Source organism: Convolutriloba macropyga, chromosome 3 (assembly GCF_964194025.1).
Source record: "Convolutriloba macropyga chromosome 3, txConMacr16.3, whole genome shotgun sequence".
NCBI lineage: Eukaryota > Metazoa > Xenacoelomorpha > Acoela > Convolutidae > Convolutriloba > Convolutriloba macropyga.
The window spans coordinates 53,040,754-53,055,753 of record NC_134470.1 but is presented as its reverse complement, the minus strand read 5'-3'; the positions used below and the strand labels follow the sequence as shown (position 1 = coordinate 53,055,753).

Below are 15,000 nucleotides of genomic sequence, written 5' to 3'. Positions count from 1 at the left end.
TTTTCAGAGACAACAACTGGTTTTTAAGTGTTTATTTTATTGTGTGTTCTTGTATGAGCTTGTACAATTGTTGAATAAATACTTACAAAGGTGTGGTTTATACCCACATTTATTATGAAAGTAAAATAATGAAACTTTGGCATCGAAAGTCATGCAAAAAACAAAGTTATAAGAGATATGACTTTTACACCGATGATGAATGTGAACTCAATAAGCAATAAGCTTTAAGTAAGTAGCAAGTTGAAAGTGTTGGGGGGATAAACGGTTAGGGGTCGTTTATCAGATGGCAAGAAACAGCAGAATTTGAGAAATAACTCTATCAGCGTGAATTATGCAAATCGACATCAAAAATTCAATTTTACTGTTTACTGAGAGTTGTATAGATCAGTGTGACAAAATTCTCAATTTATTGTCGACTCTAAATTTTGACAACTTTATCTAATCTCACTCGCTAAGCCAGTACTGGTTTTGATATTTTGTGTGACAAATTTTCTTGCAACTGGCCAAACCCCTCGGGCTGTAAAATCATTGTAGAGCCACACAATGTCGTTTTCCTTGCGCTCCTCATTAGCCTGCTGCCTTTTTGTCTGCTTGTAAACTTCTGGTACAAACTCTTTCAGAAGACGTGACCAATATTGACCCGACAGGTTCGTGTAACTTTCGGAAACAAAAATTGAGAACCGAGTGTTGTTGGTTACAAAAAGGGGTCGTCTCGTCAGGAACTGATTTAGTTTTAAGGGTTCTTCTTCGATCAAATTGCTCCCAACATTTGTCAATATGTCAATGGTCGTAATTTCAGGATTTTTTCTGCCTCCTGTACAACTGTATGGAACAGAGAAAAAAGTTGCCGAAGGCTTTCCATTACAACAAGCAGGCTTCGTTTTGCTGACTGGATCAGTTGGTGGTCAAACAACTCCTTCAAACTGCGTTGCTAGAGATGTATTGAAAGTCCAGTGGATGTTCTGTTGGGACAGCTTAAGACGTATTTGGCATTTTTTGGCTTGCAGATTCTCTGAACATCTGATTTTCGTTGCCTAGTTTGCTCCAACAAGCTGTTTTCAGTTGTCTGATACATTGACATCAGGGTATTATAACAAACAGACAGTAAAGAGATCTTTGCAAACTTCTAGATGAACTGCTCTTGTAACTAAGCAGGTAAATAAGCACACATAATTCTGACTGGGACATGTTTTGTCCAGAAATAGAAAAGCGGGTAGATAAGCCATCATCGGTCTGAATTTGTCTGCTCGCCGACGTTGGCAGGTGAAGCAAAATTTTCTAAACTTCTCGGGGCTTTGCGGATTCTAACAATCATGAGCGTCTTTTGGATCTGTGCACGAAGATGTTCAGTCGCGCAGTGTCCGCTGTCTTGATGTGCTTTCCCGTTATGCAGTCTAGCAACTCTACACCTGTTGTGTAGTATCAAGGGATGTTTAATCTCAAAGGCAAACTAGACTTAAATTTCAACAGTTTGTCCTTTTTGGCCAGAATTAGTTCAATCTGCAATCAAGAAAATGTGTCCTTGAAGTATGTGAACTTTGGAAACGTCAAAATAAAGTTCGGAGCCTTGTGTTGTCTGCCAGAAAGTCGTTCAAGTCACAGGTATCAAGTTTGGTTGACCTCTTCAGTCAGCCTAATGCTTTAAACTGTGTTCTGCTGGTGAAAAATGGTCTGAGCCAAATTGAAAACCTCTTTGGATCTACTAGTAGTTTATTCACTGGTCTTGTCATCAACTTTAGTGCAGTATGTTTGAGATGTCTTTTCAACGGAGAATGTCGATTCGGTGTCTGGATTCATCAAGAAACGTGCTGTTATCCACAACAGTCGGAAATTGCAATGAGACTTACCTTGGTACTACAGTCGGTACTGGTACATGTTGCTAGTCACCTTTGCCATTCATCAATTGTTATTACATGCTCACAAAACCTTCCAATTCAGCTCAGAATGTAGCTGCTTCAGGCTCTAATTTGAAAGAGCTCACCTTTCTGATTATTGACACCTTGGATCTGCTGATGACGCATCGAGTTACAGTTAGGCCGTTTGGGTATATTGTCTTCTAGTAGATCACTGCTGCTAGTGCTGAAAATGAGGCGTCAGTGAAAGTGTGCAACGCATGGTTTCCATTGACCTTCGGGAATGAATTTCTGGGAACGTCACTTGTAGGCATTGTTTCAAAGTCTTTTAGCCAGTGTTGACATTCGTGATAATATTCTTCTGACACTAATTGGTCCCAATTATGTACTTTGTGAGATTGACTTCCCCTGTCCGAGAAAATTTTTCGGTTCGACTGCTTGATTTTGAAGACTTTTTCACTGTTGCAAATTTTTGAATGAAAGCGTCCATGTAGAAATGCTTCGTGATCAGCCAAACAATCCGGGAAGTTTTTATCTGTTACCATTGGAACAGCACGGATATTTGAGTAGCAAAAATTGCACAGGCCGGAGAATAAGTGCTCCCAAATTGAGTACTTTTTATTTGCACCTCATCTCGTGCCCACTGCCGTTCCTCAAAAACGAAGCGCATAGTGGACCTCCTATCTAATTCCCACTTGCATGTCCGCTGTTATTGCCACATTGTACACTCAAAACCGAAGAGGTTCGTTCTTGAAGACTGCACAAAAAATCCAGTGCCAGTAGAATTGCTTCGTTCACAGACACCCAAACGTATTTTTCAACTGCATTTTCACACGTCTTATCTTGTCTGGTTTTGGCTTGTTGTTTACATGATGATGTGGTAGATACAAAACTTTGCTTTCATCTTGGTTTCTAACAGCTGTTTTGTATCTCTTCTCCATGTCATCTATGACCAGCTACCGCTGTTTCATCTGGCGGCCTCTCTCAGTCGCTTTTATAGGGTCTGACATGGAAACATTGTAATGAAGTATCTATTGGACTGTGTGATGTTTTCTCGCCAAGGCAGTTTCCCCATTGGTGATGAGTGCTCCCTTCAACATTTTTTGCCTTTTGGTCTTCTTCGCTGTGGGCCTTTGTGAAAATCTGACTGATGCTGACGCCTTCAAAAGTCCAAAACAGATAAAAAAGGTTTTTTGTCTGGGTCGCCCATACTTCGCATGAGATGGATGGAAAGACTGATGTTTGAGTTGCTATTTTCATTATCGCGTAATCGGTGGTACTCTTGTGGTACAGGGCCTATGAGAGCCCGAACCAACATTGTGTTGACTCCATAGGGTGTTCTTGGTTTGCCGATAGCGAAATCTCTGGGCACTGTAGCCGGAAAAGCATAAGCGCTTATGAGTTTTCCCTTTTTGTTGTCACCAATTTCTGGAGAAATTGATTTTTGCCAAACAATTATGCTCTCTGCGAAGGCTGTTCAATATTTCTACAGGAAATGTTGGCACCTGGAACTGCTCGATGAAGATTGCGTACACAGGAAGACTTGTCAGTGGTTTTGAAGGGCGAAGTGAACCAATTGGAGACATCCGCTGCGGTCACTGTGTGCTCTCCGTGAAGTGAAGGTAGAGGAAGAGTTGTATTTTTGAGGTTCCAATTTGAAGGGAATCAGCAATTCATTGTGTGATCTGTGTTTTATCACTTCAAATGTAAATGACTGCATATGACATTATGTTCGCATCTTTTTTTAAAAAATGACTGCTTTTGCCTGTAGCTGAAATAATGGTCTGACCCATGAAGATTCTTGATTTTTGCTGAGTGTTGGGTTCTGCGTGTGTGGTTGCGTTGGCCCATCATTCATTTCGTTGCCAGTTACTGATTAAAGACTGGTGTTACTTCAGTCATCCCATTGTTGTTGTGATGCTGAATGACCTTTTGATGTTCAGCGTTGCTATATTACCTCTTGTTAGCAAGACTGATTTTTTTCGAATCGTATACCATTCTGTTGTCTGTAGTGTCAGTGTTACTGTCAAAGAAGACTATAATGTTGAGTTGTTGAAGACTCTCCCTTAGTTCGATTGTACTTGGTTATTACTGGCAAACATTCCGACTGTTGAAAATCCGATTGCTTGCTGCTTGAATATCACCTCTCTGTGAGCTCCTTAGGTCATCCCGATTGAGTGTTGACTGATGAAACTCATTCCATCTGTCAACAAGACATCCGATCTTTGCAGAATCCACTCACATGTTACTTCAACCGGCTGATACACAGGTTTTTATGCCTAACCTATTGCTGACGGTCCTCTACAAGCATGGTCAGGTATTCTTTGCAGCGATCAAGGATCTGATCTCCAGAGCATAGTTTACAATTTGACTTTTCACGAGGAATTGTGTCTTTTGCACCGGGAAAACCGCACTACACCAAGCTATTTTTTGTTGTTGATCTTCGTGGATGGACATTTTTACAAGCCTCTGCAAATGCGCTCATCCAATCAGCAAAAGCAGCCAGTTTGGACATTTCTATTTTGCTTCTCCTCACATGTTGATTCCAGGGAAATATCATTGATGTTGTCAGTTTATTTCTGGAAAATTGAACTAGCGCAGAAGCTTTTCGGACCGATTCAAAGTGGTAAAATTGAAACCTCTGAATCAAACGTCTGAGGAACGATGCAGAACCGTCAAAGCTGCAGGGATAACAGGTAATAGGCTGAGATAATTGTTCATGCTATGTGAGGTACGTAACCACTCCATTGACTGCATTAACTGTTTTTTTTTTAAAAACAAAATACGCACAATTTGTCGATACTATCAGTTTTGTACCTCCCCCCTAAGATGAGGTGGGCAATCCCAGCCAGCTCGGCTCAAACCATCCCGACAAAATTGGTTCTGATCAGACAGACCTTAATAGCGCAACGGGGGTGCCAGCCTTAATTGAGTTGGGCAGTTGGGGTGGGGTTTGCTGACCGTCCTGGCTCCCATACTGAGGGTACCAGGCCAGCTTATTCGAGCCTTGTAAGCGACAAAAAAACTTGAATTAACAAAATGGGAGACGGGAAATCATTATTCAACTATTACGAATCCAAGAAACGACTCTTTATGCAATCTATAGCTTGTGTACATAACGTAAGACACATTAGAAGTTCTCATATCAACGTTAACAGAATTTATGTAAAATAAAACTGGCGGCAAAAAGGCTAGCCATGACCTGATAGACTTTTTCTGGCCAGTATCAATCAATTCAGTTCATGTATGACGTAATTTGGCCTTGCTTTGGCCTTAAAGTTAAACCATTCAAAGCGTTTTGTTACTCTAATATTTTTATATCCATGTAATCTTATTCTAAATCGGGCTAGTGTGGCCCAAAACCGCTCTCTAACAGTCCGCTGCTCAAGATACATGTTAGAGAATACGGATTTTGCTTTGCCAAATTGGTCGTAGCCGAGAGCTCGAATCAGCGACCCTTGGATTTGGAGTCCAGTGCGTTAACGTCTGCGATATGCCCTCTGGATTGCTTGCTATTCAACTCAAATATATATACATTTAATTACATACGCTGCGTAGTTTAAAAATACACGCTTACTTTGCATTCGCAACATCCTCCGGCCACAAAAGTAGTGTTTTTAAAACAGGTATTTGCTGGAGTGGACCAATTACTGCGACGATTCAGGTTGGGCACGTGTTCAGCTAACCACCTTTTCCAGATTGAGTCAGCTTAGCACTGAGCTCGCACGTATACCCCACGGAGGCACCTTGACCTGTTTGCGAGAAGGAAGTGATTAGGTGTTCTGGCATCAAGTTCCGCAGGTTCTGCGATTACCGGGGTAAGCGGCATGTTATTTAAAGTTGATTCAACTAGAGAGAATGTCGTTTGTAAGACATTGTCAGTGGGACGTCGGTTGCCAAGAACCGCAAAAAAGTGCGTTTAACTCTCCTTACCATTCTGTCCCAGAAGCTGCCATGATGAGGGGCGGATGGTGGATAAAAGCGCCAGCAAATTCCCCTTTCAGACATTTGGCTAGCAATAAGTTTTTTATTTCAACTCTGCATGTACAACGAGAGTTCCTTTTCACTAGCAATGAAGTTGGTACCATTGTCCCACCAGAAGACGCGGGGTTTTATTCTCCGAGCATTGAACATTTCAATTCCCATAACGCAAGATTTCATGTCCATCGATGACAGATCTTCATTGTGTAAGGCGCGCGTGAAGGAAGCCCCAACGTTTTACACTTGAGCGTCTCAGTGACACATGAAATAGGCCAAAATAATCCATTCCCAAATTGAAGAAGAGAGTAGAACCATAAAAAAGACGTTCGGTCGGTAAGTTGGCCAACATTAGTTGAACAAAATTTTTTCTACGCTTGCGGCATAAAACGCAGTTAAATTTGATAGATCTTAATGCGGAACGCAATTTCAGGACTGCATAGCGTCGTTGTATGCAAGCTCGCAAAAAGTCAACCCCCTCGTGGTGGTTAACCAAATGCTCTTTTTTAAGAAACAGCCTTACAGCTGGATGACGGCTATCTAGTATAGCAGAGGTATTTGATGTCATATTTTGTCATTTTTTGTTAGTATAGGATACAAGTTTTGTTAGTTTAAATCCTCCCAACAAAAGTAGTTTCCTTGGCTCTATTCAGTGCTTTCATCGGGACTACAAATTGAAGCATCTGATGACCTGAAATGGGCGTGCTTTGGGAGAATGCGCAGGAGATAAGCGGTTACTCTTACTAATTTGAAGTAGGAGCTAAATTTGCTGTACAGGAAGAGTTTTTCTTCGAGGGAAACGTTGCTCGCAAGGCTGCTTTCTTGTTTTTCAGCTGCATCATTTAAAGGAGTGGTTATCGGATTTTCCAGATTGTCTAAGATCTCGTTATTTGGCTGGAAAGGAAAATCTTGCGTAAACAGAAAAAGTGGACCTTTCAACCAGCTGCTGGCGCCCAGGCTATCGGCGGACATTCCCCGTTTACCAGCGCCGCTGGGTTGTCTGCCAATGGTACATGGAACCATTGGTCAATTGTTGTGGACTCCAATATTTCCAAAACCCTAGTAGCAACGAATATGGGCTGTTTCCCAAAGGATCTCAACCACTGAAGCACAGTTGTGCAATCAGTCCAAATAAAAGTTTTACTATGCGGTGTCGTTAAAACTTTATATGTATCTACTTTTAGGCGCATTGCTAGGGGTCCTCACTTTACTTTTGCTCTCATGAAGGCAACAGCGCTGAAGACCTCCTGAGAACTTTTCCCGAAAACCTGAAGCTCGGTTGGGTTAAACTCGCCAGAAAAAAATTCCTAGCATCTGTAAAGTTTCCTATACTTGGGCAAACCTAAACACCATGAACTAAACCTCTCAAACATGTAATCGGGCAACACCATATCCCAGTTTTGACCACTCAACCTCCATATATGTTTCAGCAACAGTCGGGCTGTAACTGTGAAGGGGATACTAACCCAACTGGGTCGAAGACTTTTGAAACTAAACTAAGCACTAGGCGTTGAGTTACATTCTTTGTCTAAGTACTTTGTTCCACAACTGACAACCAGCGTGTCCCTTGTATGGTCCCATTTGAGACCCAAAACGTGTGATGAGGCTTCATCATCAGAACTTCCAATAACGTTTGGTTCTTCTTGGTGACTGGTTTTAAAGCTGTTTTCAAGTTCATCGAGCGGGTGTGGAACGCTGCTTACAAATTTTGTTAGTTTGAATCCTCCCAACAAAAAAAGTTCTATAAATTCCTTGGCTCTATTAAGTGCTTTCTCTGGTTCGTCTAAGGAGTCGAGGTAGTCGTCCATATAAAACTTTTCCAACACAGCTTGCGATGCATCTGTTTACTGATGGCTATTTCACTTAGCTGTTCGTTGGAGGGCATAATTCGCATACATGGGCCAGTCTTTCGCACCAAACATTTGCCTGGTGAACTGATATACCATCACATCGGTTGATGGATACTCCCGCCACAAAACCTGAAGGCATGGTTGATCCTTAGGAAGCACTCCAACCTGAAGGAACATGCATTCTATATCAGCAGAGACGACGTACTGATATTGGCGGAAGCGGATAAGAGTATGAGTCAGACGTTGAAGTAGATCGTGACCTGTCAACAGTGATTTATTTAATGATGTTCCTTGAAATTTTGCCGCACCTTTTAAAACCATTCTCATCTTGTTTGACTTATTTGGGTTTACGACGGTATGATGATGAGGCAAGTACCATTCGCGTTTAGACCGTTCACTGGAGACGTTAGAGTTAAGAACTTGAACCGCGTAGCTCTTGTCTACGTCGTCCTTAATGCTCTTTTTGTACTTCAGTCGGAGGTGTTGGTCTTTAGAAAGTCTTTTTTCAAGGGACTTTAGTTGAACGAGTGCTATGTAGTAGTTATTAGATAAATGAAGGTCGTCTTTTGACCAGAGCATACCAACTTGATTTCGTGCTCCACCATTAAAAGCTGACTTGTCTAGTATTTCAACTGCTCTACAGTCTGATGACGACCTGGGGCACCCTCTTTTACAGCTCCATGTCGTCATGTCGTATGACTCCATGTGTTACCATGAATTCAGTTGTTCGGCTAGATCTGATTCTGATTCAGTGAAATTTTCAAAACAGGAGGATATGAATCTAGAAGTGGCAGGCAGAGGTCCACATAGGACTCACACAATTGGAAGAAGGACGGAAACAGGAGCGAATTTTGAATCGCTTTTAAAATATTCGATAGGGCGGGTTGCATGGTAAACATCTTGGCCTAGAATCATTTCAACAATTGAGTAACTGTACTGAACGGGATCTAGCACACTTAAATACGGATACGTTTCCTGTAATTGAGGTACATTGATAATATCACAACCCACATTTAGCATGTCTCTTACGTATGGACTTACGTCGAAACTGTCACAGGAGTTATCACCTAACGGTTTAACTGTCACGTCTGTAATAAGTGTGTCAATGACTTGTTTGTTTTGCATTTGTTCCACAAACAGTTAGTTTAAGAGGTAAACTTTTCAGATTGAGTCTTGCCGCAGCGCTTCCGCAATCCACGAATGACTGCAGGGCAGGCTGGATCACATACAGCAAGTTTTTTGTTTCTTCAACTGTGGGGCCTTTGAGGTGGACTTCCTTAACCTGTAAAAGGTTTGATGTCGGACACAGCAGGGAAAGATGATGAGTTTCCGTCTTGATTGAGGGGACAGATGTTTTCGGAATTGAGTGTAACTATAGTTGTTGACTGCTGTGGATCCGCGAAGCTTTTTGTTTCACTTGGTTCCTTTGCGTTGTTTTTAGTGAAGATGCGTTCGGCACCTTGTAACAGAATATTATGTGTACTAGTGCAACTAGGTTGTTTGCATTTTCGGGGGTTGGGACAATTTCTAAACTGACGAGAACCATTGAGACAGGAAAAACATAGTCTATGTTCGGCAACAATTTTTGCTCTCTGAGTTGGGTTTTCATTTCTGATTTTCAGGCATTTCCAAATTGAATGATATACCTTGCAGTGTGGGCATCCAAGTTTGTTTCCGTTTCTTGTTAACGGGTTCGTCTGTTTAACGTCGGCAACTTTTGAATTTGACGCAATGCCTTTGAAGTTGTTTTTGTTTTAGTTACAACTGATGTTTCGTCTGTCCTAATCTTAAATTCAACTGCTTTCATGAGGTCATGTGTGTCCGCTTTTTCCTGTAGCCAATCGTTGAACTCTAACAAGGAAGATCTGAACCACAGCTTTTTCACTATATGCGAACACCAGAAGTTCTTAAGATTGGGCGAGAGTTTTTGTACCACTTGATTCAGTAAAGGTAAGCTACGCAAATTGGCGTAATATGACAGTGACTGGAAAACGACGACTGAACTTGATATTACTGATGCGAAAGCAATTACATTTTCCGAATTTTGCATCTTTAAGGGTGGGTAATTGTTAAACTTATCAAGCTGAGCACCAACTACGGCATGGGGTTGGCCGAATTTCTGTTCAAGAACTTTCATGGCATTGTTATGCAATGCACCACTATACGCAAACTGCTCGATGCGTTTTTTAACTTTTCCGGATAGAAGAGTTTCAAATATGTTAATTTTGCTCCATCGGAGAGATTCTGAGAGTCAATGGCAATTTCGAACTGCCGTATCCACTCATGCCAAAGAAGGGGTTGCGCATTATATTGCACAAGCCTCCATTTTGGTAATTGATTGAGTTGACCGGGGGCTATTGCGTCGGCTAGATCTTTAACATTCAAAGAGTTATCGCATGTGAAAGCGACTGATGCCGATGAATGATACGAATGGAAGGGACCAGTGGAATTGATTGGCACGGCTGCGTAAGGCAGCATTTGGTTCCAGTACAGACCTTCCTGCACCGTTAATGACAACGAAGTGTTTTGTTGACCTATAAAGGTTGCAGACAATAACGGGTTTCGGTTGTAGTAGGTTGTACCTCCACTTGAATAGGATACAACTGCTTTATTCATATTTGTTTGCAGTACTCGCTGTTCAACTTGTTGAGGATGTAAGGAAGTTACGGTTGCCGGTTGAGGTACATGCCACAGAGTCATTTTTGGCAGGAAGTGGCTAGCCATGGGATAAAATTTGCGTTGCATATATTGGACAGTGTATTGTACATTCTGATGATCAGGAGTAATAGATGGTAAAATTGTCAACATGGGGTTGTTTATGTTTGCTAAAAAATAATCTGGTTGATTCCAATTTGGATCTGCGCGGGGGGCTGGAGCCCAGATCGAGGGTTCTGGCAACTGTGAGGGTTCAGGTGCTGATACTCCCGTATCAGCTGCCTGGTTAGTGACATTGTTATTTCATTTCTGCGGACTGGACTGTCTGTCTTACTTTCCAAATGAAACAAATTATGATACTCCTCTTGGAGTAGGGACGAAGTTTTAAAGCGCGTTACCTTCGTTTGGCGGTGAGGAATAGCATTGCTGCACTAACGGATCTGGTTCGGCGTTTGAATTCGGTAGCATCGAAGACCCATTATGTGGTTATCCATTTCCTGAATTGGTAACAAGTTCAGAGCTGGAAGGAACCCATTTTCTTGCATTTCGTTTTCAGCGCGGTTTGAACGAAGAGTTGCACACAGATTATTGTTTGCTAATGAGCTGTCAACCCATTCTGTTACACGCTTCGAATATTTATACTTTTTCATAATTGTTGGATCACCAAGCTCACAGTCAAGCTTCTCATCGGAAGATTTCATTGCCCGAATCTCTTCGACCTCTGCGTCAAATAATTGTTTCCTGTTCTCTTCGCTAATTTTGTCTAGTTCTAATTGATGCTTTTGTTGGGCAAGTTTGATTTCATTCTCACACACACTCTCTCTCAATCTCTTCTCGTTGCAGTTTTGCTATTTCCTGTTCTCTTCTCATCAGGCTGGATGAGATTGAGAGAGTTTTTGATCAAAAGCTTGATGTTTTTCGGCGGAGCGTTGCTTTACCAATTGTCTCATCACTGAGCTCAAAATATTGTCATGCTTTTGCTACATAATTGTAAAGGGTTTCGCTTGCTTCTTTGAGCCAAATTTCAAGCTCTTCAGGGTGTTTTATTTTATTTTACTTGTACAAGTCGTTTAAACTTAATTCAGCTTTAGATCTAGCTTTAGATAACTTCATGGCCTGAGCTTCTATCTTGTGAACAACGGTATTAACTGTTAGATAATTCTTTCAATGAATTAGGCGCATGTAATACATTATTCTGAATTTTCGAGAACTCTTTCCAGCAAAGAATAAGAAAGAGGAATTGTTACAAACAATAGTTTCGTATTGCAAATATTCTATGGGGAATTGAGAACAGGACTAGAATGTGGCTTTCTAAAGGCTCGAAAGAACTGTTCAACCACTAGTAAGGAAAAGACTGCAAACAAGCTATAGTCATGCACTTAAGCTAGCCACAGCTCGTCAGCAGAGTTCTCCTCGAGGGCGGCAGCCCTGTTTGCTCGAGCTTTTTGACGGCGCTGTTTAAGTCTTTTTGGTCTCGTCTTCTTTATCAGGTGCTATGAAATCTCACAGTGCTGTGAGGATCCTTGGCTTTGCGCTTTTGAAAGGAGGTCTTTATGACGTGAACCACAACGAAACTTGTTCGCTTCAGGGCCTCGAAAATATCTGGGGCTCCGTGTCGTGGACAGCATACAGTAGCTCTTATCTTATTTCCGATTGCGTAAAGTTCTTGAATAAGTTCAGACGCAGAGAGTGGGCAATGATTATTGTTATGATGGGGTGTAAAGCGTTTGTTTTTAGCGTCGTTCCAAATTATTACTTTACTGGCCTGTGGGTTCTCGAATTTAAGCTTAAATTGCAATCTTTCTCTGTTTAACGGCCTTAAAACTGAGTCCGGTCTCTGCTATAGAAGTATTGAAGTGTCGTGTATACTAGGGTCACGTAGTTTGCTTATTATACGGCTCAACGAACTAGCAACTACTATGAGTAGCATTGACTTCGTCAAAGTGAACATTCAAACATTTTTTGGCTAAGTGAACACCCTATTTTTTTCGCCTAAGTGAACACCCAAACTTTTTTGGCTAATCGAACAAACAAAAACTTCTCGGCTAAGTGAACGCCCACATTTTTGTCGGCTAATTGAGCACCCAAGATTTTTTCGGCTATTTGCCAACCAAAATTTTTTCGGCTAATTGAGCAAACAAAGTTATTGGGCCAGTTGAGCACCCAAAGTTATTCGTCCAATTGAACACCCAAAGTAATTCGGCTAATTGAGCACCTAAAGTTATTCGGCTAATTGAGCGCCCAAAGTTATTCGGCTAATTGTGCACCCAAAATTTTTCGGCTAATTGAGCACTCAAAGTTATTCGGCTAATTGAGCATCCAAAGTTTTTCGGCTTATTGAGCACACAAAGTTATTCGAGTAATTGAGCACCCAAATTTATTCGGCTAATTGAGCACCCAAAGTTATTCGGCTAAATCAGCACTCAAAGTTATACGGCCAATAGAGCACCCGAAGGCTTTCGGCTAAGTGCTATGGGTTCAAAGAAATATCCAGGCTAAGTATGTGCCGCCAGTGTAAAATAATAGCACCAAGTTTAAGAGTCTGATCAACTACTAAAATAGTCCCAACGGTTTATCTTACAGTTGTGGATCTCTATGTTCCTCACGTCACTTTGAAGGTACCTGACCAAGCCTCTGACTGTCAATATCACTCCAAGGGACACTGTCCCACTAGTAGTGCTCCACTGACCATTATCACCAAACTTGACTCGGTCTCTGACCGCAAAAGTCACTCCACGGGACACTCAACCACTAATAGTGCTCCACGGAATACTCACCAACGTTGACCGGGCCTCTGACCGATAGAAGTCGATGTGAGAGTACGAAAAATCCTCGTCCTGGTTTTTTCTCACGCGGTGGCCCAAACATTCGAGCCTTGTAAGCGACAATAAACTCAAATTAACAAAACGGAAGACGGGAAATATTTATTTAACCAATACTAATCGAATAAGATTCAAGAAACGACTCTTTATGCAATCAATAGCTTGTGTTCATAACGTAAGACACATTAGAAGTTCTCATATCAACGTTAACAGAACTTATGTAAAATAAAACTGGCGGCAAAAAGGCTAGCCATGACCTGATAGACTTTTTCTGGCCAGTATCAATCAATTCAGTTCATGTATGACGTAATTTGGCCTTGCTTTGGCCTTAAAGTTAAACCATTCAAAGCGTTTTGTTACTCTAATATTTTTATATCCAAGTAATCTTAATCTAAATAGGGCTAGTTTGGCCCAAAACCGCTCTCTAACAGTCCGCTGCTCAAGATACATGTTATAGAAAACGGATTTTGCTTTGCCAAATTGGTCGTAGCCGAGAGCTTGAACCAGCGACCCTTGGATTTGGAGTCCAGTGCGTTAACGTCTGCGATATGCCGTCTGGATAGCTTGCTATTCAATTCAAATATATACACGCTTACAAACATTCGCTGCCTAGTTTAAATATACAAGCTTACTTTGCATTCCCAACACAGCTTGGGTCACACATTGGTTTTTTCAGACCCATTTCAGTCGCGCACTGGTTGTATCCTGACTAACTGACACTTTTAACTGTTGAAGTAGCGGTAATCTTTGGTATAATATACTAATTCTGGAAAAACAGATGTCAATTTATGTAAATGGTTTTAAGGTTCTTCAGTCTAAAACATTGGTTCCTAACAAAGAAAAATTTCCACCTCAGCGACAACTACCAAAACTTAGTCATTAGCATGGTCTTTGATGTTAATCAAGTAAAAAAGAAAAAGTGCTCCTCAAAAAACAGTCCAATCGGAGGTCAATTCCCTATTTAATTGGGGACTAGCTTTTTTTCAGTCGAACCTCTTGGTTCTGGGCAGACTTTCCATAATCTGGAAAAACGTAAGACCAAACGGTAAAAACGCTGCAAAGGACTCTGTTCCGACTATTCAGATCACAACATAAAGCAACGCAGGCCCTAGACCACGCCATGATCACACTATACAGACTCTGGACGTGGCTCTGATCAGACTGTACAGACCGCAGCTAGTGCCACAATCAGACCGTACAGACTCTGGCTGGAGTCCTGATCACAGCATTCAGACCACGGGCAGTTCTGTTAGATTCTGTGGAGCGATCTGTGTGCAACCCAAAGTGGTCTGATCTGCACTGGCTTGGGTAGCGCCCCTCATACTGTGCGGATAAGCATGATCCATTATCATAACTCATTTGCAGCCATTTCTAACAAGTCTGACTTTTTTAAGGTTTGAACACTAACTACCTAAATTCAGGTCGTTCCTTGAAGTAAAAGCTATAAAGACTGACTTAGTTTAAAATGTAGAACATATTGAGCCACCTAAATTTTTAAAGACTTAATATAGGTGATCTGTCCAATTATGCTACGTTAACCCCCCCCCCCATTATACCCTTTGTATGGTTTGGTTCCCAAGATTGAATCTGCTTAAAATGGCTTAAAGTATGAAATATGGTAACAAAAGTTTTGTTTGGAAATCGCAATTTGGATTTTTTTGAGAAATCTGTTGACAAAATTTGACCCTCCGATTCCGCAAATAAATATTTTGATTTCAACAACTTGGGGAATTTGTTTTCTCCACGCTAAATCCCATAAAACTACAAATAATAACTAAGTAAACAATTTGAAAACAACAAAATAGGCAGATTTTGCCGGAATATTGAAGCTACATAGTGCAT

The 15,000-nt window shown here is 41.3% G+C and overlaps 1 protein-coding gene across 1 annotated transcript in view; it reads right to left on the bottom strand.

Annotated features, from left to right (window-relative positions):
* The window catches only part of LOC142336660 (uncharacterized), a 100,255-nt gene that overhangs the window by 62,094 nt on the left and 23,161 nt on the right, over positions 1 to 15,000 (bottom strand). The gene's annotated exons all lie outside the window — the stretch shown is intronic.